General features: G+C 41.9%; 1 pseudogene across 1 annotated transcript; it reads right to left on the minus strand.

Moving 5' to 3' along the window:
• Positions 1-15,866: 15,866 nt before the first annotated feature.
• Positions 15,867-21,774, minus strand: LOC307057764 (nitric oxide-associated protein 1-like; annotated as a pseudogene). The gene is made up of 5 exons: positions 20,797-21,774; positions 20,540-20,556; positions 19,963-20,099; positions 16,550-16,669; positions 15,867-16,100 (listed from the first exon to the last, which is right to left on the minus strand). The product of its transcript is annotated as a nitric oxide-associated protein 1-like (transcript).
• Positions 21,775-23,519: the final 1,745 nt, after the last annotated feature.

The raw sequence follows: 23,519 nt of genomic DNA on the forward strand, positions 1-23,519 counted from the left end.
TTTGTAAATAAGTTCATTTGTATCATTTTTCAAGATTCCACATATAAGCAATATCATATGATATTTATCTTTCTCTGTCTGACTTACTTTACTTGGTATGATAACCTCTAGGTCCATCCTTGTTGCTGCCAATGGCATTGTTTCATTTTTTTTTATGGCTGAGTAATAATTCCATTGTATATATATGTACCACATCTTCTTTATCCATTCCTCTGTCGATGGACATTTAGGTTGCTTCCATGTCTTGGCTATTGTAAATAGTGCTGCTGTGAACATAGGGGTGCATGTACCTTTTCGAATTAGAGTTTTCTCTGGGTATATGCCCAGCAGTGGTATTGCTGAATCATACGGTAGTTCTATATTTAGTTTTTTTTTTTTTTTTAAAGGAACCTCCATAGTGTCCTCCATAGTGGCTGTACCAATTTACATTCCCAGCAACAGTGTAGGAGGGTTCCCTTTTCTCCACACCCTCTCCAGCATTTAATGTTTGTAGTTTTTAAAAAAATTAATTATTAATTAATTATTTTTGGCTGTGTTGGGTCTTTGTTGCTGCCTGTGGGTTTTTCTCTAGTTGCGGTGAGTGGGCGCTACTCTTTGTGGTGCACGGGCTTCTCATTGCGGTGGCTTCTCTTGTTGCGGAGCATGGGCTCTAGGCGTGCGGGTGCTTCAGTAATTGTGGCTCGCAGGCTCTAGAACGCAGGCTCCTGTAGTTGTGGTGCACAGGTTTAGTTGCTCCGTGGCATGTGGGATCTTCCTGGACCAGGGCTTAAACCCATGTGCCCTGCATTGGCAGGCGGATACTTAACTAGTGCGCCACCAGGGAAGTCCCGTTTGTGGAGTTTTCAATGATGGCCATTCTGACCAGTGTGAGGTCATACTTCATTGTAGTTTTGATTTGTGGGTAGTTATTTGAAAACAGGAGAACATATAATTTAAAGAGAAGAACGGCATTTATTTTGAAACGTCCTTGGTTCTTGGGCCCTGTGAGCCTGCTGTATTGTAGGCCCAAATATTTGTCCCATTTGATCCATTTATTAAAATATCACTTGAGTTGCAGGCACTTGGCATCAGGTGCCTGTCTCCTGGTCTCTCAGAATCCATAGGGAGTGGTGGAGACATACAGTAACAGGCTCTCCACGCTAGACAGCAGGAAGTGCTGCGAGCAACAAATGTCTCCACGTGGGTTTCTGTCTCCTTGTTTGGCGTCAGAGATGGAGAAATGCTGGTAGGTGGCCAATGCTAAGAGAAAGATTCTGAAATCACTTTCAACCCCATGTCACTCTACACCTCCCCCTGGTTGTAGAGCCAGGAAAAGAAAGGAAGAGTTTCTAGGGCCTCAGGATCCTAAGCTTGGATTCTGCCTAAAACCTCCTTTCTCCTTCTTGGAGAGTAATAGGGTACTGCTTTGAGATACTAAGTTCCTTCATTTCTGTGTCCTCATTACCTCCCCTAACAGAGACTGTGCAGATAGCTGACTTCCTGATTTAGCTTTCTGATAGTGTAAGTGCTCCACGAGGGTGGGTCAGGATGGGAGTAGAGATTGCCTAGGTTTGCACCTGAACGGATTTGTTTTTTCACTTTAAATTTACGAAAGTAATACATGCACACTTAAAACACTATTCCTAAAAGATTCATGATGAAATCAAAATCCCACAGCCTTGTGTTCCTTCCTTTCCTCGGTCACGAGCTGTTCTATGTATCTGACTCCTGAGGTAAATTTAAGTCAGCATCAAATTTCTTATTTGATAAATTTACAGTGGATTCTCTTCACATAGGTCAGAATATATAGCATGTTATACTGCATTTTCCTCAAGGGGATGAACATGCTGAAACCTTGTAATGGATGAAAGTGGCTACAGATTCTTTGCAGCCCTTCCAATCAACTTGAGTCTGTACTGTCACTGCAACTTGCTTTGACCAGTAGAATGCAGCAGAGTGACACTGCGTGATCTCTGAGATTCAGAGGCCTTGCAGCTTCTACTCTCATGCTTTTTCTGAACACGATGACCTTGTGAACAAGCCTGAACTGGCCTACTTTAGGACGATATTCTAGGTAGACAGAGGGACCCATGGAAGAAGGCCCAGGTTTCCAAGTTATTACAGCCATCCCAGCTGAAGCTCCTGACATGGAGTGAGATCTGCAAATGCATATCCCCACAGAGTGGGAGAACCATTGAGCTGAGCCCAGATTAAACTGCCAAACTAAAGAGCAAATAGAAGCTTGTTTTAAGTCACTAAGTTTTGGGGTGGTTAGTTATTCAGCAACAGATGTGGATAGAAACCTAATATGCCTTCAGTCTAGTTAAAAAAGAAGTATTTCCAATTGACAAATGAGCAACTGTACCTAGAACTGATTGAAGCCAGGCTGAATGGGGGAGTTAGTGGGTAAGTGGGACTGTTAAGCATTGTTTTCTTTCATTGAATAGTCTCATCCAAGTTCCCATGCTGTAAATATTCAGTACATTTCTTGGAATTAACTTTACATAATAGCTTTTTCATCCAGTGAAAGACATTTTCCTTAGCAAGTGTTTCAGTAAAATATATCTTCTATCTAGTATTTAAGGGAAAGAGGTCACCATTTCTCTAATTTTTCTTCCAGTTGAATATTTAACCATAAAGTTTAAAGTGAACAGTGGAAAATGAGAAATCTCTTTAGGCTAGATGTTAAATGTTGAGAAAACTGGAGATAATAGAAAGCTTTTAGTTGGGCAGCTAAGATCCCCTTTTAGTGAAAATCAGTTAAGATGTGAAAAGGAACAGGAAACAGGATGAATGCTCAAGCAGAAAGGCAAGGCCATTTAAACAAGTTCAGAACAAAATTAATTTGGTTTTTGAAGCTATTTGATTTGCGAATAGATAGGGACTACTATATCTATGTCACTAATAGGATCAGGACTTTATTTATTTATATATATTTTTTAACATTACATTAGTTTACTTAAAATACAACTACAGAAAAATTTAAAATCATCTCTGTTTCCTTGATAAGAAACTTAATGAACTTCCTTTTTTCTCCTTTACCATCAATGGTTTTTATTTTTTTGGGCAGGTTCTTATTAGTCATCAATTTTATACACATCAGTGTATACATGTCAATCCCAATCGCCCAATTCAGCACACCACCATCCCCAGCCCCCCGCGGCTTTCCCCCTTTGGTGTCTATATGTTTGTTCTCTACATCTGGGTCTCAACTTCTGCCCTGCAAACCGGTTCATCTGTACCATTCTTCTAGGTTCCACATACATGCGTTAATATACGATATTTGTTTTTCTCTTTCTGACTTTCTTCACTCTGTATGACAGTCTCTAGATCCATCCACATCTCAACAAATGACTCAATTTCATTCCTTTTTATGGCTGAGTAATATTCCATTGTATATATGTACCACATCTTCTTTATCCATTCATCTGTTGATGGGCATTTAGGTTGCTTCCATGTCCTGGCTATTGTAAATAGTGCTACAATGAACATTGGGGTGCATGTGTCTTGAATTATGGTTTTCTCTGGGTATATGCCCAGTAGTGGGATTGCTGGGTCATATGGTAATTCTATTTTTAGTTTTTTAAGGAACCTCCATATTGTTCTCCATAGTGGCTGTATAAATTTACATACCCACCAACAGTGCAAGAGGGTTCCCTTTTCTCCACACCCTCTCCAGGATTTGTTGTTTGTAGATTTTCTGATGATGCCGATTCTAACTGGTGTGAGGTGATACCTCATTGTAGTTTTGATTTGCATTTCTCTAATAATTAGTGATGTTGAGCAGCTTTTCATGTGCTTTGTGGCCATCTGTATGTCTTCTTTGGAGAAATGTCTATTTAGGTCTTCTGCCCATTTTTGGATTGGGTTGTTTGTTTCTTTAATATTGAGCTACCTGGGCTGTTTATATATTTTAGAGATTACTACTTTGTCCGTTGATTCGTTTGCAAATATTTTCTCCCATTCTGAGGGTTGTCTTTTCGTCATCTTTATGGTTTCCTTTGCTGTGCAAAAGCTTTTAAGTTTCATTAGGTCCCATTTGTTTATTTTTGTTTTTATTTCCATTACTCCAGGAGGTGGATCAAAAAAAGAACCTTTTGTGATTTATGTCAAAGAGTGTTCTTCCTATGTTTTCCTCTAAGAGTTTTATAGTGTCTGGTCTTACATTTAGGTCTCAAATTCATTTTGAGTTTATTTTTGTGTATGGTGTTAGGGAGTTTTCTAATTTCATTCTTTTACATGTTGCTGTCCAGTTTTCCCAGCACCACTTATTGAAGAGACTGTCTTTTCTCCATTGTATATCCTTGCCTCCTTTGTCATAGATTAGTTGACCATAGGTGCGTGGGTTTATCTCTGGGCTTTCTATCTTGTTCCATTGATGTATATTTCTGTTTTTGTTCCAGTACCATATTGTCTTGATTACTGTAGCTTTGTAGTATAGTCTGAAGTCAGGGAGTCTGATTCCTCCAGCTCCATTTTTTTCCCTCAAGACTGCTTTGGCTATTTAGGGTCTCTTTTGTCTCCATACAAATTTTACAATTTTTTGTTCTAGTTCTGTAAACAATGCCATTGATAATTTGATAGGGATTGCATTGAATCTGTAGATTGCTTTGCGTATTACAGTCATTTTCACAATATTGATTCTTCCAAGCCAAGAACATGTTATATCTATCCATCTGTTGGTATCATCTTTAATTTCTTTCATCAGCGTCTTATAGTTTTCTGCATACAGGTCTTTTGTCTCCTTAGGTAGGTTTATTCCTAGGTATTTTATTCTTTTTGTTGCAGTGGTAAATGGGGGTGTTTCCTTAATTTCTCTTTCTGATCTTTCATTGTTATTGTTTAGTAATGCAAGAGATTTCTGTGCATTAATTTTATATCCTACAACTTTACCAAATTCATTGATTAGCTCTAGTAGTTTTCTGGTGGCATCTTTTTTTTTTTTTTTTTTTTTTTTTTAGTTTCTGCTTTATAACAAAGTCAATCAATCACACATATACATTTGTTTCCACATCCCTTCCCTCTTGCGTCTCCCTCCCTCCCACCCTCCCTATCCCACCCCTCCAGGCGGTCACAAAGCACCGAGCTGATCTCCCTGTGCTATGCAGCTGCTTCCCACTATCTATCTACCTTACGTTTGGTACTGTATATATGTCCATGCCTCTCTCTTCCTTTGTCACAGCTTCCCCTTCCCCCTCCCCATATCCTCAAATCCATTCTCAAGTAGGTCTGTGTCTTTATTCCTGTTTTACCCCTAGGTTCTTCATGACATTTTGTTTTCTTAAATTCCATATATATGTGTTAGCATACGGTATTTGTATTTCGCTTTCTGACTTACTTCACTCTGTATGACAGACTCTAGGTCCATCCACCTCATTACAAATAGCTCAGTTTCGTTTCTTTTTATGGCTGAGGAATATTCCACTGTATATATGTGCCACATCTTCTTTATCCATTCATCCAGTGATGGACACTTAGGTTGTTTCCATCTCCGGGCTATTGTGAATAGAGCTGCAATGAACATTTTGGTACATGTCTCTTTTTTTTTTTTTTTTTTTTTTTTTTTTTTTTTTTCCGGTACGCGGGCCTCTCACTGTTGTGGCCTCTCCCGTTGCGGAGCACAGGCTCCGGATGCGCAGGCTCAGCGGCCATGGCTCACGGGCCCAGCCGCTCCGCGGCATATGGGATCCTCCCGGACCGGGGCACGAACCCGTATCCCCTGCATTGGCAGGCGGACTCTCAACCACTGCGCCACCAGGGAGGCCCACATGTCTCTTTTTGAATTATGGTTTTCTCAGGGTATATGCCTAGTAGTGGGATTGCTGGGTCATATGGTAGTTCTATTTGTAGTTTTTTAAGGAACCTCCATACCGTTCTCCATAGTGGCTGTACCAATTCACATTCCCACCAGCAGTGCAAGAGTGTTCCCTTTTCTCCACACCCTCTCCAGCATTTATTGTTTCTAGATTTTTTGATGATGGCCATTCTGACTGGTGTGAGATGATATCTCATTGTAGTTTTGATTTGCATTTCTCTAATGATTAATGATGTTGAGCATTCTTTCATGTGTTTGTTGGCAGTCTGTATATCTTCTTTGGAGAAATGCCTATTTAAGTCTTCTGTCCATTTTTGGATTGGGTTGTTTGTTTTTTTGCTATTGAGCTGCATGAGCTGCTTATAAATTTTGGAGATTAATCCTTTGTCAGTTGCTTCATTTGCAAATATTTTCTCCCATTCTGAGGGTTGTCTTTTGGTCTTGTTTATGGTTTCCTTTGCTGTGCAAAAGCTTTGAAGTTTCATTAGGTCCCATTTGTTTATCTTTGCTTTTATTTCCATTTCTCTAGGAGGTGGGTCCAAAAGGATCTTGCTGTGATTTATGTCATAGAGTGTTCTGCCTATGTTTTCCTCTAAGAGTTTGATAGTTTCTGGCCTTACATTTAGGTCTTTAATCCATTTTGAGCTTATTTTTGTGTATGGTGTTAGGGAATGATCTAATCTCATACTTTTACATGTCCCTGTCCAGTTTTCCCAGCACCACTTATTGAAGAGGCTGTCCTTTCTCCACTGTACATTCCTGCCTCCTTTATCAAAGTTGACCATATGTGTGTGAGTTTAACTCTGGGCTTTCTATCCTGTTCCATTGATCTATCTTTCTGTTTTTGTGCCAGTACCACACTGTCTGGATTACTGTAGCTTTGTAGTATAGTCTGAAGTCAGGGAGCCTGATTCCTCCAGCTCCATTTTTCGTTCTCAAGATTGCTTTGGCTATTCGGGGTCTTTTGTGTTTCCATACAAGTTGTGAAATTTTTTGTTCTAGTTCTGTGAAAACTGCCAGTGGTAGTTTGATAGGGATTGCATTGAATCTGTAGATTGCTTTGGGTAGTAGAGTCATTTTCACAATATTGATTCTTCCAATCCAGGAACATGGTATATATCTCCATCTATTTGTATCATCTTTAATTTCTTTCATCAATGTCTTATAATTTTCTGCATACAGGTCTTTTGTCTCCCTAGGTAGGTTTATTCCTAGATATTTTATTCTTTTTGTTGCAATGGTAAATGGGAGTGTTTTCTTGATTTCACTTTCAGATTTTTCATCATTAGTGTACAGGAATGCCAGAGATTTCTGTGCATTAATTTTGTATCCTGCTACTTTACCAAAATCATTGATTAGCTCTAGTAGTTTTCTGGTAGCATCTTTAGGATTCTCTATGTATAGTAACATGTCATCTGCAAACAGTGACAGCTTTACTTCTTTTCCAATTTGGATTCCTTTTATTTCCTTCTCTTCTCTGATTGCTGTGGCTAAAACTTCCAAAACTATGTTGAATAAGAGTGGTGAGAGTGGGCAGCCTTGTTTTGTTCCTGATCTTAGTGGAAATGGTTTCAGTTTTTCACCATTGAGGACAATGTTGGCTGTGGGTTTGTCATATATGGCCTTTATTATGTTGAGGAAAGTTCCCTCTATGCCTACTTTCTGCAGGGTTTTTATCATAAATCGGTGTTGAATTTTGTCGAAAGCTTTCTCTGCATCTATTGAGATGATCATATGGTTTTTCTTCTTCAGTTTGTTAATATGGTGTATCACATTGATTGATTTGCATATATTAAAGAATCCTTGCAACACTGGGATAAATCCCACTTGATCATGGTGTATGATTCTTTTAATGTGTTGTTGGATTCTGTTTGCTACTATTTTGTTGAGGATTTTTGCATCTATATTCATCAGTGATATTGGTCTGTCATTTTCTTTTTTTGTTGTATCTTTGTCTGGTTTTGGTATCAGGGTGATGGTGGCCTCATAGAATGAGTTTGGGAGCGTTCCTTCCTCTGCAAGTTTTTGCAAGAGTTTGAGAAGGCTGGGTGTTAGCTCTTCTCTAAATGTTTGATAGAATTCACGTGTGAAGCCATCTGGTCCTGCAGTTTTGTTTTTTGGAAGATTTTTTATCACAGTTTCAATTTCATTACTTGTGATTGGTCTGTTCATATTTTCTATTTCTTCCTGGTTCAGTCTTGGAAGGCTATACCTTTCTAAGAATTTGTCCATTTGTTCCAGTTTGTCCATTTTATTGGCATAGAGTTGCTTGTAGCAGTCTCTTAGGATGCTTTGTATTTCTGCAGTGTCTGTTGTAATTTCTCCTTTTTCATTTCTAATTTTATTGATTTGAGTCCTCTCCCTATTTTTCTTGATGAGTCTGGCTAAAGGTTTATCAATTTTGTTTATCTTCTCAAAGAACCAGCTTTTTAGTTGTGTTGATCTTTGCTATTGTTTTCTTTGTTTCTATTTCATTTATTTCTGCTCTCATCTTTATGATTTCTTTCCTTCTGCTAACTTTGGGTTTTGTTTGTTCTTCTTTCCCTAGTTCCTGTAGGTGTAAGGTTAGATTGTTTATTTGAGATTTTTCTTGTTTCTTGAGGTAGGCTTGCAGAGCTATAAACTTCCCTCCCAGAACTGCTTTTGCTGCATCCCATAGTTTTGGATCGTCGTGTTTTCATTGTCATTTGTGTCTAGGTATTTTTTGATTTCCTCTTTGATTTCTTCAGTGATCTCTTGGTTATTTAGTGCCGTATTGTTTAGCCTCCATGTGTTTATGTTTTTAATGTTTTTTCCCTGTAATTGATTTCTAATCTCATAGCGTTGTGGTCAGAAAAGATGCTTGATATGATTTCAGTTTTCTTAAATTTAGTGAGGCTTGATTTGTGACCCAAGATATGATCTATCCTGGAGAATGTTCCGTGTGCACTTGAGAAGACAGTGTAGTCTGCTGTTTTTGGATGGTATGTCCTATAAATATCAATTAAATCTATCTAGTCTATTGTGTCTATTTAAAGCTTGTGTTTCCATTTTAATTTTCTGTTTGAATGATATGTCCATTGATGTAAGTGAGGTGTTAAAATTCCCCACTATTACTGTGTTAATGTCGATTTCCTCTTTTATAGCTGTTAGCAGTTGCCTTATGTATTGAGGTGCTCCTATGTTGGGTGCGTATATATTTATATTTGTTATATCTTCTTCTTGGATTGATCCCTTGATCATTATGTAGTGTCCTTCCTTGTCTCTTGTAACATTCTTTTTTTTTTTTTTTTTTGCGGTACGCGGGCCTCTCACTGTTGTGGCCTCTCCCTTTACGGAGCACAGGCTCCGGATGCGCAGGCTCAGTGGCCATGGCTCACGGGCCCAGCTCTGCGGCATATGGGATCCTCCCGGACCGGGGCACGAACCCGTATCCCCTGCATCGGCAGGCGGACTCTCAACCACTGCGCCACCAGGGAGGCCCTCTTGTAACATTCTTTATTTTAAAGTCTATTTTATGTGATATGGAATTGCTACTCCAGCTTTCTTTTGATTTCCATTTGCATGGAATATCCTTTTCCATCTCCTCACTTTCAGTCTGTATGTTTCCCTAGGTCTGAAGTGGGTCTCTTGTAGACAGCATATAGATGGGTCTTGCTTTTGTATCCATTCAGCAAGCCTGTGTCTTTTGGTTGGAGCATTTAATCCATTCACTTTTAAGGTAATTATCGATATGTTTGTTCCTGTTATCATTTTCCTAATTGTTTTGGGTTTATTTTTGTAGGTCCTTTTCTTCTCTTGTGTTTCCCACTTAGAGAAGTTCCTTTAGCCTTTGTCATAGAGCTGGTTTGGTGGTGTTGAATTCTCTTAGCATTTGCTTTCTGTAAAGCTTTTGATTTCTCCATCGAATCTGAATGAGATCCTTGCCGGGTAGAGTAATCTTGGTTGTAGGTTCTTCCCTTTCATCATTTTAAGTATATCATGCCACTTCCTTCTGGCTTGTAGAGTTTCTGCTGAGAAATCAGCTGTTAGCCTTATGGGAGTTCCCTTGTATGTTATTTGTTGTTTTTCCCTTGCTGCTTTCAATAATTTTTCTTTGTCTTTAATTTTTGCCAATTTGAGTACTGTGTGTCTCGGCATGTTTCTCCTTGGGTTTATCCTGTATGGGACTCACTGTGCTTCCTGGACTTGGGTGGCTATTTCCTTTCCCACGTTTGGGAAGTTTTTGGCTGTTATCTCTTCAAATATTTTCTCTGGTCCTTTCTCTCTCTCTTCTCCTTCTGGGACCCCTGTAATGCGAATGTTGTTGCATTTAATGTTGTCCCAGAGGTCTCTTTGGCCGTCTTCATTTCTTTTCATTCTTTTTTCTTTATTCTGTTGTGCAGTAGTGAATTCCACCATTCTGTGTTCCAGGTCACTTATCTGTTCTTCTGCCTCAGTTATTCTGCTATTGATTCCTTCTAGTGTATTTTTCATTTCAGTTATTGTATTGTTCATCTCTGTTTGTTTGTTCTTTAATTCTTCTAGGTGTTTGTTAAACATTTCTTGCATCTTGTTGATCTTTGCCTCCATTCTTTTTCCGAGGTCCTGGATCATCTTCACTATCATTATTCTGAATTCTTTTTCGGGAAGGTTGCCTATCTCCACTTCATTTAGTTTTTGTGCGGTTTTATCTTGTTCCTTCATCTGGTACATAGCCCTCTGCCTTTTCATCTTGTCTATCTTTATCTGAATGTGGTTTTTGTTCCACAGGCTGCAGGATTGTAGTTCTTCTTGCTTCTGCTGTCTGCTCTTTGGTGGATGAGGCTCTCCAAGAGGATTGTGTAAGTTTCCTGATGGGAGGGACTGGTGTTGGGTAGAGCTCCATTGATGGTTTTGTTCTCAGATCAAGTACACACCTTCATGAGAAGTAGTACATTCTGAGTAGAACATTTTCCAGCACAGCTCTAGGCACAAATGTAGAAGTCAAGCTGCTGCCTGCTGACCTCTGTTCTGGCTCTGTAACTGCAGATGACTCCAGTTTTTAAAGCATCAGGATCAGGACTTTATATCAGTTTTTTTTTTTTTTAGGGTACTTTACTGGTATATTTCTTTGGATGTTTGCATTCCAAATTTCCTGTGTCTGTAATTTCCTATTTTCTTAATCAGAATTGTGGGTCAGGATCTCCACTCATGCTGTGATCTGTCCGTGGTACTTGACAAAGCTCACTAGCAATGTGAAAAGATTCCCAGCCAGCCATGAAAGCACTTTCAATTTAAAACTACCTGAGATGGTAAGACAGCATGGAAATCACAGTGAGACACTTTAGGTTTTGGCAGCATTGCTGAAGTCAGACAGCAGGGGTGCGGCACATCACACACCCTAGCTCTGAGGACTGTTCTCAGGCTGGAGTTGTATACGGGAGGGTTCAAAGGAAGATAGAAAGAGAACTAAGTGGCAGTAACACAGGGTTTCCAAGGAAATTGTGTCATAACCTTTGAGGTCTTCAAAGTGGGTTGCTTTTCTTTTCTAAGATAACACGTTTTCCTCTTAAGGTTGAAAAGTTCTCGCCTTCTCGCCTTTAGCCTTGTAATGGGTTCTAGTATATAGAGGAAGTATTGTGTGGTGGTTAAAACCTGGGTGCTGGTGGAACTGTTTTGTATCCTGATAATGGTGGTTGTTAATTAACTTGTACATATATTAAACTGCATAGAACTGTACATCGAAAGAGAAAAAAAAGTCAGTTTTAGTGTATAATTAAACAAACCTACAGGGTGCTGTGGCTAGACTGCTTGGGTTTGTTTGAATCAGATATCCATCACTCCTTCATTGTGTGACCCTGGGCTGGTTACGTGTTTCCTAGCTTCCTCATCTCTAAATGCAGGTAATAACAATACCACCTGCATGGGATTGTTGTAAGGATTCAGTTAATCATGTAAAGTGCTTAAAAGTGCCAGGCTCATTGTGCTTGCTTAAATAAAAGTTAGCTATTATTACTATTATAAGAATATAAAGGAATAAAAAGAAGCTATATGGGCTATCATGATCATAGCAGCTGCGAAGTCTCACATACAACTGTCCTGAGGTATTGTCTTTAGGCAGTACAGGAAGAAACCCTAGAAAAGTGCCAAGTTACTAAGCAAAGTTAAGTCTGCTCTATTGCTATTTTTCAGGGAAGGCAAAAACCAACTCCCAAAACAAAAAAGTCCCCTCTTCCTCCTAATTCATTCATTCATGCATTGAATGCTGGCTATTTTCGAGGGACTTACTGAAAAATTAGAAAGTATCTTGGCAGTCTCTCATGTCCAGAATCACCTGATGATGTGTTCTCTAGCATGTGTGTCTTTGTGTGTGTGTCTGTGTGTGTGGCCTCAGTTTTCTCAGATTTACCACAGTTACTGGCCATAGGTACTGACTGTCTGTGATTAAGCATCATACCTGTTGCACCTACCAGTGAGAATCTTATGACCAAATTCTTCCACTAGGTTGATTAGCCAGAAGGTAAATCCTGAGAATTGTTTGAGAAGCAAAAGGAAGCTTCTGCAAAACAGTGTTTTAAGGATGGTCTAGACTTAATAATCAGATCATGAAACTCCTGTATTAAATGAGAGAATATCGATGGTCTTTGACATGAAGGGGAAAAGTGAGGCATCATTCCTACATGATGTCAAAATATTAATCTTTAGCCATTCCCACCCACTACAGGGCATCAGTGGGGCAGACAACATGACAGAGACATTAAGAGCAGGCAGAGGTGCTATCTATTGGATTCACATGAGTCTGAAGTTTTGTTTTTATTGTTTAAGCACTACTCTTTGACAGTTGAGAGAAAACAATCCCCTGGGGAGGAGGAGAGCAGCCAAGAGAAAATGGAACATTCTGAGAAAGAATGGAAATGATTCTATTGCTCCACAAGACAGAGCCAAGTGGGAGGGAAGCCAGGGTAAATGATCAGAGGCCATCTACAAAACAGCTCGCCTCAGCTTCAGTGCTGGGTGCCTACTCAGTGAATAACAGCTCTGCCATGTCTGGCACAGCTGGAGCTCCAAGTTAGTCATCTACAGGAAACTAGCCTTGATTTCCATGTTGCAAAAAGTGAGTGATCAAGAAACACAAGCACACAGGATTGCATCTGTGCTCCACTTTTCCTTGGTTGTCATGGGAATTGTTGCAAGTAACATAAACAAATTTAGACTCTGCAGAACTACACAGTAAAGACCTAATAATTAGTAGGGCTTGCTGTTTATGTTGATTAAAAATGCAAAATGTTTAAACTTCACTTTGTCTCAGTAACTTTGAAGAAAATGCTCCTGTTTTAAAGAGGGGAAGAAAGATATGATGGAACTTTAAAAAATAAAAATGCATATTTAATATCACATAGAAGTAAAAAAACTGTTTGATGGCACATATTTTCTTTCTTTCAAGGTGTCATGAATACAAAAGGGGTGACATGCTGAACACAACAAGGCTGCAGAACCAGCTGGTATAAAGTTACTAAATCATTTTCTAGCGCCTCAAAACAACCTCTGTTCTGTGGACATGAGGGGGCTGTACTGACACCTTGCCATTAATTTCTACTCTTTACTAATTCCTGCATGCTGCCATAGTGTAAATGATTAATGATGGGAGGGCACTCTTCACACTAAGATCAATGGATTAAGAAGTATCAGTAAGCTGACGTACGCTCAGAAACCAACACAGTAAGAGAACTTTCTTAAACCAAAATCCATTGTGGGTCAATTGGATAGAACAGCAGTGATCCTGGGCTGCATTAGGTTGGCAGAATATGGTGTAAATTAATAGCAGATCCTAGCCACCAGTTCTTAACTGTCTAGGCACAGTTGTCTGAGGTCTGAGGGCCTTTTCTGTCTGAGGTATTGTAACCACCGTTTCCTGGCTTTCCTGCCTGTTTTTGCTGAGAATCATAAAATGTTAGGACTGAAATATCTGCTGTCATTCCCCCATTTTACAAATGGGAAAATGATGATCCAAAGAGACTAATTACAACCAGGGAAACTGAAACTTACTTAGTAAATTGCACTGTTTGAAATTGCTAGCAAAGTACCTTGGAACATTTTTAGATATGCCTCAGTCAAAACATAACCCTTGAATTTTACAGGTAAGAAAAACCTGAGAATATAAGTTGTGAACATTTAAAAATGGAATCTGCTGGTTGAGAGGTCTAAAAGCCTAGAGAGAAGATAAGGAGGGAGAAATATTCCGCTTTCTAAAATACATTATAAGTTTTCACGGTAAATACAGCATCAGTTTTTGGATTCTGTATTTTTCCACAGATGCTAAGTTTACCATATTTTCTTCATTTTATCTAAAGATTCAGGCCTAGCTCCAAACTATAAACAGTAGATAGAAATATAATGGTCACAATTTTAACTTGTAAAATTAACTATTTCACTCTCTCCAAAATAAACTAGAAATCGACTACCAATTATTTTCTGAACTTGGGGAAGCTACCGCCCTCTAGAGGGTGGGTCTGGAAACGTCAGGGGTACTTCTCAACTATCACGATGAGGGATGGGGCTGGGAAGTTGCTCCTGGCCTTTCATATCTGGGGATGAAGGATGCACATAAAGAATTACCTTCACCAAGATGTCAGTAGTATTCACTTTGAAACCCAATGAAAGTGAGATCTATAAAGTTTTGACAAGTTGCATTTTAAAACACTGACCGTTTATCCTACAATGACTTACTTAGTGAGAAGGGAGCTAGACGTTGACAGAGAACATGGGACTATTAAGAAGTTCATGCTAGGGCTTCCCTGGTGTCTCAGTGGTTAAGAATACGCCTGCCAGTGCAGGGAACCCGGGTTCGAGCCCTGGTCCAGGAAGATCCCACATGCCACGGAGCAACTAAGCCCATGCACCACAACTACTGAGCCTGCGCTCTAGAGCCTGCGAGCTACAACTACTGAGCCCACGTGTCACAAGTACTGAAGCCCGTGTGCCTAGAGCCCGTGCTCCACAACAAGAGAAGCCACCGCAATAAGAAGCCTGTGCACCGCAATGAAGAGTAGCCCCTGCTTGCCCCAACTAGAGAAAGCCCGCACACAGCAACAAAGACCCAGTGCAGCCAAAAATAAATAAAATAAATTTATTTAAAAAAAAAAGTTCACGCTAAACCTGAGTCTATAGGAAGCTCATAGATCTGCGTTTCAGGCCAGCTTACTCCACAAGCGTTTATCTCAACATTGGGATCTGGGACTTGACTGGCCAGTTCATTGTCCACAGCTCTAGTGCCACTTACTCATTTAGGAATATATAAAGGTGAAGACTTCTGACTGATGTAATGTTATACAGTGTTTACAGGCAAATGTTGATGAAATGGTTAAAGTGCTCTGATCCTTGCAGAAGAAACTCTGAATGCCAGAAAGACATAACGTGAATTCTTTTCTAAGATTTTCAGGCCCTTTTAGATTATGTAAGGGAAACTTCTACTTGTTTTCCAGTTCCCATTCTCCCCTTCTTCCCTTAAGTAATACAAGTCTGAAACCCCATTTCCCTCTACATCCTCCAGCTTCCCCATGGGGGGTGTGTGGCCATGTAAGTGTTGACCAATGGACGCTGTGAGTGGGGAACTTCCAGCACTTCCCCCTTTTCAGTAGGGGAGCTGCATGCTCTTCACTCTCTTCTCTTTTTCCCATTGCGAAAGGATGACAACTTGAGCAACCACCTTAGACCCAGAGATGGAAGCTGCGGCATGTTCCCCCAATTGGGTCCCTGGATGACTCTGTGGAGCAAAGCCACTTACTCGCTTCTATCTCATTTCAGCCCATGTATTTTGAAGGCATTGATGTTCTGCCATTTTTTCATAGGCCAACTGCTAAGCTGCTCTCTCAACTAGCCTCCAAATTAGAAATGCTATCTGGTTTCATTAAAAATATAGTGGGAGAAACCTGAATTCAACAGAACTCCTTTTTAGGTATATCTGAATCACAGATACACACATATACGTACCCAGCAAAAAATAACTTCTGTTTACAAACTCAATTCATTAAAAAGAAGCACGGTCCTTGGTAGCTTAAAAAGTGTGGTGGAAGGTTTTATTATAGCAATATTTAGTGCAATGTAATGTATACAGTATGTTCTGTATTGTTAATCTTCAATGTGAACAGGTCAGCTTCATATATTTATCTTTTTTTCTTTTTCTGCAGATTGTACACAAGGGCAGGAGGCTTTTTGGTTTTATAGGCCACGCTTCTCCGGATGCGCTCTCCTTTGATGTTAACTACATGTGGCAAGAGTGGGCGCCGGACCATCAGAACTGTTCCTTGAGGTGTGTAGCCTCGGAGGTGCAGTTTGTCCTTAAACTGCGGCGTTACTGCTACCCAGCCTATGCAAGAACATGGCAGAACACAGACGGTGTTAGCAACTATCTTATTAAAAACACCAAACACAGCTCAAAATGGAAACCCAAGGGAGGCTACTGCTGTCTTTCACTCTATTTTTTAAAAGCATACAATGCATTTGTGAAAAGGTACAGATTTATTTTCAGAGTAGGTTACATCTTATGAATAATCTAGTATGTATTTCTTAAAATATTCAGCTTATGTCAGTTAAGGCACATCTGTATAGAAATATACTAAAAGTCAGTAAGGCTACTTTATTCACCTTTTCAAAAGTGCTTGGTGTAGGGACCTCGCTGGCGGTCTAGTCGATAAGACTCCATGCTTCTATTACAGGGGGTGCGGGTTCGATCCCTGGTCAGGGAGCTAAGATCCCACATGCTGCGCGGTGCGGCCAAATTAAAAAAAGGAAAAAAAGTGCTTGGTGTAAAATTACCTGCAGAGGAGAACTTGATGTCAGCCCTGCTTCAGATTCCCCAAGTCCTTCATCTGATGTGATATCTTCAGCAACAAGAGGAGGAAATCCTGCTATTCTTTCTTCTCCACCCATTGGAACCTTCCATTGGGAGGAGATGAAGATATTTGGAGGTTCAAATTAAACCCCTGATAACTCTAATATTAAGTAAGGCACTAATAAGATAATACTGTACAGGTATCAAGAATAAAATCCTTTTAAACATTCAACTGTTGAAAAAACCTCAAATCACTTCTAGGTCAAACGAAAAACCCGGGAGCTCTGTGATGGGATGAAGCCTATAGATCCCAGTGACAAGGACCCCATGCGGGCATCCATCTGGTGGTAACCTCCAGACAGCAGAATCTTGCTTTATTAGCTTACTGATTTTACAGTCCTCCATAAAGCTTTAGACACAGTAATTTTGGGCAATTAAAGCAACATCCTTCCAAATACCTTAGTTCTTACAGGCCTGGATGGACACAGAGATTAATCCCTGCCTCATCACCTCTCAAGGGTACATGGATAATGGGTAAGATTCAGGTGTTTCCATGAATTGGAAGTAACTGGATAATAATTTACCTGTTTATTAACAGATCTCTCTGTGTTTAGCACTGAGGACACAAAGATAGCTACTACAATATGTTCTATATGGTCCCTACCCCCGAGGAGATCAGACGGTGGAAACAGCAAGTAAATAAATTACAAGGTAAGAAACGTGATGAGAGGCATCTACTAAGTACTGTGATTGTGAAGGAAGTAATGAACGAGGTTTGGTCAAGGAAAACATTAATGAAGAGCAGAATTTGAAAAATAGCTTAAAGTTACTCAGTGGAAAGGTATCCTGGGTTAGTATTATGTACAGACACAGAAATTGGAAAAAGGATAATGAGTTCAGAGAACTGTAGTTTAACTGTGCAGAGTATGTTATGTGTGTGTGTGCATTAGTGATGAGGCTATCAGTTTAGACTTCTCTCAGTAATGTGGAACTACCAAGGAATTATAAGCAGGAAAGAGAAAAGAGTCAAAAAAGAATACTGTGGGGCTTCCCTGGTGGCGCAGTGGTTGAGAGTCCGCCTGCCGATGCAGGGGAGACGGGTTCGTGCCCCGGTCTGGGAAGATCCCACATGCCGCGGAGCGGCTGGGCCCGTGAGCCATGGCCGCTGGGCCTGTGCGTCCGGAGCCTGTGCTCCGCAACGGGAGAGGCCACAACAGTGAGAGGCCCACATACCACAAAAAAAAAAAAAAAAAAAAAAAAAAAAAAAAAAAAAAAAAAGAATACTGTGGCCTGCTTTGTATTTTGGAAAAATCTGCATAGTGCAGGGTTTCGCAACCTCAGCACTATTGACCTTTGGGGCCAAAGAATTCTTTGTCTCGGGAGGCTGTCCTGTGCATTGCACAATTTTTAGCAGCCTCTACTCAGCATCCACCAAGTTGTGAAAACCAAAAACGCCTCCAGTCTTTGTCAAGTGTTCCCTTGAGGTAAGAGTCAACCCTGGTTGAGAACTACAGCTGTGGTGGGGTGAGGGTGGGCAGAAGGCAGTAAAACTGGGAGCTGGGAAAATACCTAAGGATCTCAAAACAGCCTAAAGAAAGTAGATTACAGTTTGGACTATGAGGCTGGTCTCAGTGATAATTAGGAGGCAGGAGTGACTTTGACTTGGGAGGTGAGTAAGAAAACCAGAAGGCAAGGATGAGCCACAGAGCAGCCCAAGGAACCATTTGTATTACACCGGGAGAGAAGCCTCAGTGTTGTTCTGAGAAGTAACAGTGAGTCCACTCTGAAGACTACACAGATGCGTGGGGGTGGAGCCCTACCCTGCAAATCCTACATGTCTCTGGAGTATTAACTTTAGGGCAGTTATTTCGATGGAGTTTTAATTTCACTCTGGCTTTCTTAGGAAATCCAGAGAGAAAGAAGCATTTACTTCTCAAGTCAGGTTGGTTTTATCCTTGTTGAAGGGCGGGTGTGTATTTTTGTGTTTTGACTTATTTTCAGTTGTTTGAGCATTAATTAATGGTAAATCACCTCTGCATTGGACGTACCTGCTATTTTTGCAGTAGGTATGTCCCATAATCTTCATCATCACAAACACTTACGTAGCAGTGACAACAGTCCCTTTGCACTTGATCTTCTCCACAACCTCGTGGTGTAGGTACAACAGAGAGAGGTAAAGGAAACTTACCTAAAGTCACACAGCTTCGTTAAGTGGTGGAGCAGAGCAGGATTTGGACCCAGCCTGGCTCCAGAGATCTTAACTATCGTACACTACACACCAGCCAACAGTGTGTACCCGTGTCTGGTTAAAGATCTGTAAACAGGCCCCATTCAGTCTCTGGTGAACTTGGAACAATTTCGGTGCCATAGAAAGGGCACAACAGGGACTGCAGAGGATGGGATGTGAGAAGTAAGCTTGATTGTAAAGAGGAGGAATGAGCGGGACACTGAGTTTTGTTTTGTTTTTTAAAGGTCAGAGAAATTTTAACACACTCTTTTTTTTTTTTTTTTTTTTTTTTTTTTTTTTTTTTTTTTTTTTTTGTGGTATGCGGGCCTCTCATTGTTGTGGCCTCTCCCGTTGCGGAGCACAGGCTCCGGACGCGCAGGCTCAGCAGCCATGGCTCACGGGCCCAGCCGCTCCGCGGCATATGGGATCCTCCCAGACCGGGGCACGAACCCGTATCCCCTGCATCGGCAGGCGGACTCTCAACCACTGCGCCACCAGGGAGGCCCTAACACACTCTTTAACAGGTCAAAGGAAGGAGCAAGTAAAGCAGGAGAGAGGAGGTATGATAACCTCTAAGTGCCTGGGATTAAGAACATCGGAGGAGAACTTTTCCATTCATACAAAGGCTTCTCAACTCAGCACTACTCATATTTTGGAACAGATAATTCTGTGTTGTGAGGTGCTGTTTGTGCATTGCATTATGTTTAGCATCATCTCTGGCTTCCACCCACTAGATGCCAGTAGCATCACCCAGTTGTGAGAAAATCTGTAACTTCTCTTCACTCGCATTATCCAGTACAACCTTCTGCAATGATGTGACCGTTGGGCAGTTGAAACGTGGCTAGTGCAAGTGAAGAACTAAATTTTAAAGTTTATTTCATTTTAATTAACTTATTTAAATAGGCACATGGCACTACAATATTGGACAGTGTCACCTAGAGAAAACCCAGCTCTGTCACTATTCTAGGATCGGTCCAATCCAAGATCACTTTTCTATAAGCGCCCACCTCACTTTATAGCCAAAATCCTCAAGGTGAACAAGGTCGGGGAGAGCTAGCTGAGGGTGTAACAAAGTTGGTTCTGTCCAACAAAGTCTATTTTAGCAGGGCCGTGGGACTATTACAGGGTGTGTTAACCTAACTATACAACCATCAAAGCGTGTTGCCTCACCTTGAGTAACGTATGACCCCCGTGCTTCTGATATACCGTGTCCGCCTTGTCCAATGAAGTAATGTGAACGGGAAGGAAGTTGGAAGCCACAACTGTAAGCCACGTTCACTGATTTTCCTTAAGAAAGGAAGAAGGAACTTATTTTATACAATGAAAAACTACCAACCAGTATAAAATCGCTGTGTGTATAAGTCAACCAAAGTTCTCTACAGAGAAAAACAGCTTTTCAAAGTTAAATACTGGTTTCAAAGGAAGAAATGAGGTATTTAGTTTTGTCTTCTATGACAAACAGGGCCATAGAAGCACCCATTTTGCAATTACTACAGACGTTTCTTAAAGCCACATATTTGACATTTCTTCTCGGCGAAGCCACGCATCATATTGCATTAGTGAATTATTCAATTGTTAAATCTGTATAGTAATCTCATGAGTAAACTCAAGATATGAAGAGAAAGTGAGGGGTGGAGCTAGGTGTAGAAAGTGAAAGAAGGATTTTCCGGAGAAATATACAAAGAACTAAAGCTACGAGGGAAACCTCCAAGAAAACAGAAACTACTTTGTCATCTGGTTCCCATACAGTGCTGAGAAGAGGGACTGGTACACAGAAGTACTCTAATTATTTCTTTTGGAAAGTTACTACAACATATACTGAATTTCCAAGCACTAAACTGACACAGAAGAGAAATGTGACCAAAGTAGTTAGATAATTTTTAAAGTGAAGGCTCCAGCCAGCCCCTGGTGGACATTAATGAAAGATATAGGATTAGGTGCTTGAACCACGATCAGACTTCCAGCGTCTCAGAAAACGATGGGGACTGGCGCCCTAAGGCTCACCAGACCATGTGGTCGATAGCTTCGGCGCCATTGGCGATGCAGTAATCGGACTCCAGAAGCGTGTAGAAGAGAGGGCACTTGCCAGCGTTGGTGGCGCCAACCACGTAGACGTCGCCGCGGTAGCGTCAGGAACGCTGGAGCGCGGAGATCAACTCTTCGACTCCATAGCCAGTCTTGAAGCTGATGAGCCGCACGTCTCTGAGCATCGTGCTGGACTTGGGCGAAGGATTCGCTTTCTCCTGCTCGTCCCGTGGCCGGTCCCCGCTGGGGTGTTGTGGCCTTCGGCAGCCAGGGGGCGGCAGGAGCCCGGCGCGGGCACAGTCATTCCACAGTCGCTCCTGGAGCCGCTGTCGGTAGCCGGGAGTATCCAGGGGCAGCAGGTTCACCTTGTTTCCCAGCAAGATCAGCTGCTTGGGGCCCACCGGCGCGGGCAGGTGCGGCAGCAGGGCGTCGGGCAGATCAAGCAGGTTCATCATGTACAGCACCAGGGCGAGCTTGGGCCGCCGCAGCGCGGCGGTCACCAGCTCCAGGTACTGCTCGCGGCTCACCTGCAGACGCAAGGGCGCGCCGGTGAAGCACCGGCAGCCAGCAGCGCTGGCACACGGTCCGGGTGCATCTGCCCCCCGTTCCGTAGTTCCTGCTGCCGCCGCTCCTCCCGCCGCTGCAGCACCGTCGCTCCTCCTCCTGCCGCTGCTGCAGCTCCCGCAGCTGGTCTTGGAGGGTCACTGCGGGCTCCGAATCCGGGACGTACTCGGGGAACAGAAAACTCTCCTCCATGTCAGCCCTTCCCTGGTTATCCCCAGTCGCTGTCGCGCCACGGGGAAGCCCACATCCCAGGCCGGATGGGTACAGGGAGGAGGAGTTGGCCTCACATCTCCTCTCGAGGAGCGTCTCCCGGAGGCCATGGCCCGCTACCGTGGGAGTGGATCCCCGCAGGAAGCTGCATAGCAGCCTATGAGTGAGGCCCGTGGGCAGCATGAGAAACACGGGCGTGGGCAAAACGGGCTGAGACACCTTTTCTCACGTGCCCTGTGGCCCCAGATGTGCGTAAAACAGTAGAGACTACCTGAGAGCTGTCATTTGTCAGCGTCTCACTTCGGCTCCTCCTCTCGCGTCTAATCTCGTAAGTTCTCGCGAGGAAGGCTCTGTGGCCTGAGAGCCCAGTTGAAACCGAGATAAAGGCACCGGGGATGGTGGGTTGGTCGAATAGGCTAGCGAGTGAGGGTTTGTTCACTTTCAGGCTTCTTCAACGCGCCGCCGCTGGCACCATCTGCTGGTAAGAAATCACATTTTAAAAATCTTCATGTTTTTTTGTCTTTGGAACTGGAAAAAAAATAGAAAATCGAATGCCGCAGACATGGCCACAATAAAAACTTTTTTAAAACATCTTTATTAGAGTATAATTGCTTTACAATGGTAAAAAACTTTTATTAATACATCTTCTTGGCTCTTTTTCCATGTGTCAGTATTTGTGCAACAGCATTAAAAAGCAAAAACTTTCATTGGCTACATCCAAAGCTTCAGAGTGTTAGAAGCAGCCCCTGCTTCAACCGCTTGAAGCTTCAGCCCACAACTTGCGCATGTGCAGTTCTAGCCGTCAGCAAACCTTAACCTACACTTTGCGCAGGCGCAGAATTAATATTGGGCCCTTTTTTTTTTTTTTTCCCGCGCCCCCTGCCCCTCCCGCGCCGTGAGACGCAGAGTATTCTGGGAACGCCCGACACGGAAATGTTTTCGTTTGACGCTGCTTGGGGTTGTGGGCGCTTGGCTTTTCTCTCTGTGGTTTTGAGAGTTAGCTTCTCGTGAACCGTTTGTCAATATGTGTGACGCACACGAGGGTAGGTGACCACTCAGAGCACTCCGCGGCGACCCATCTAAGCGGGGAAACGTGGGTAGCTGGACGAACTGAGGATTTGCGGCCTCCACCCCGGCCCGCCGCACCATGGCCCTAGTCGTTTCCCCACACTCCCGAGGCCGGGAACGAATCCGGGATTTTGAGAGGTGGAGGGTGCAGGGAACGTAGCCTTTATCATCTCGGTCAGGGTGACTCTTGTTCTCTCCCCTGTCTGCCCCTGGGTGAATCTGACACTCCTTTCCCGTGTTGAAAATAGGGCGCAGAACTATGCGACAGGTTCCATTGTTCCGACTTTGAAGCAAAGGGCTCCTTTCTTGATTTCCCTTAAGGCCAGAGTTAATGAATTTATGAATAGTTGAATTTTTGAGCGTCAGCCTGTGCCAGGCATTGTGCTAGGCTCTGGAAATACGCCGGGGACAAAGAGTATTGAGAGGAGGGGAGCAGGGATTAGTCTGTTTTGGCGTTCCTTCATGCTGTCACGTGCCTAAGTAAATTATCTTAAAAGATGACTTTTCCATTTCGTCTTTCCACAAGATGACACAGTTCTGGATGGCGTGTGTTTCACTGAACAGGACCAATATATCTTTTTTTTTCTTTCTATATGTAGAATTCTTAGTCATGTCTAGTGTATTTTCATTATGTATTTTTAAAGCTCCCAATTCCATTCTCTACAGCTTCTATTTCTACGTCGTTTTCTTCTAGCTCCTTATACCGTGTTCACCCCCTCACATTTCTCCTTATTTTCTCAGCTGCTTCGTGGAGAAAATAGAAGCAGAAGCTTAAACTCTACTGTTTAAACTTCTGTCACTTTTAATCTTGAGTCTAATTTATTAGCATCATTATTATATTCTCTTTTTTTTTTTACATT

The sequence above is a fragment of the Hyperoodon ampullatus genome (genome assembly GCF_949752795.1).
Source record: "Hyperoodon ampullatus genome assembly, chromosome: 1".
NCBI lineage: Eukaryota > Metazoa > Chordata > Mammalia > Artiodactyla > Ziphiidae > Hyperoodon > Hyperoodon ampullatus.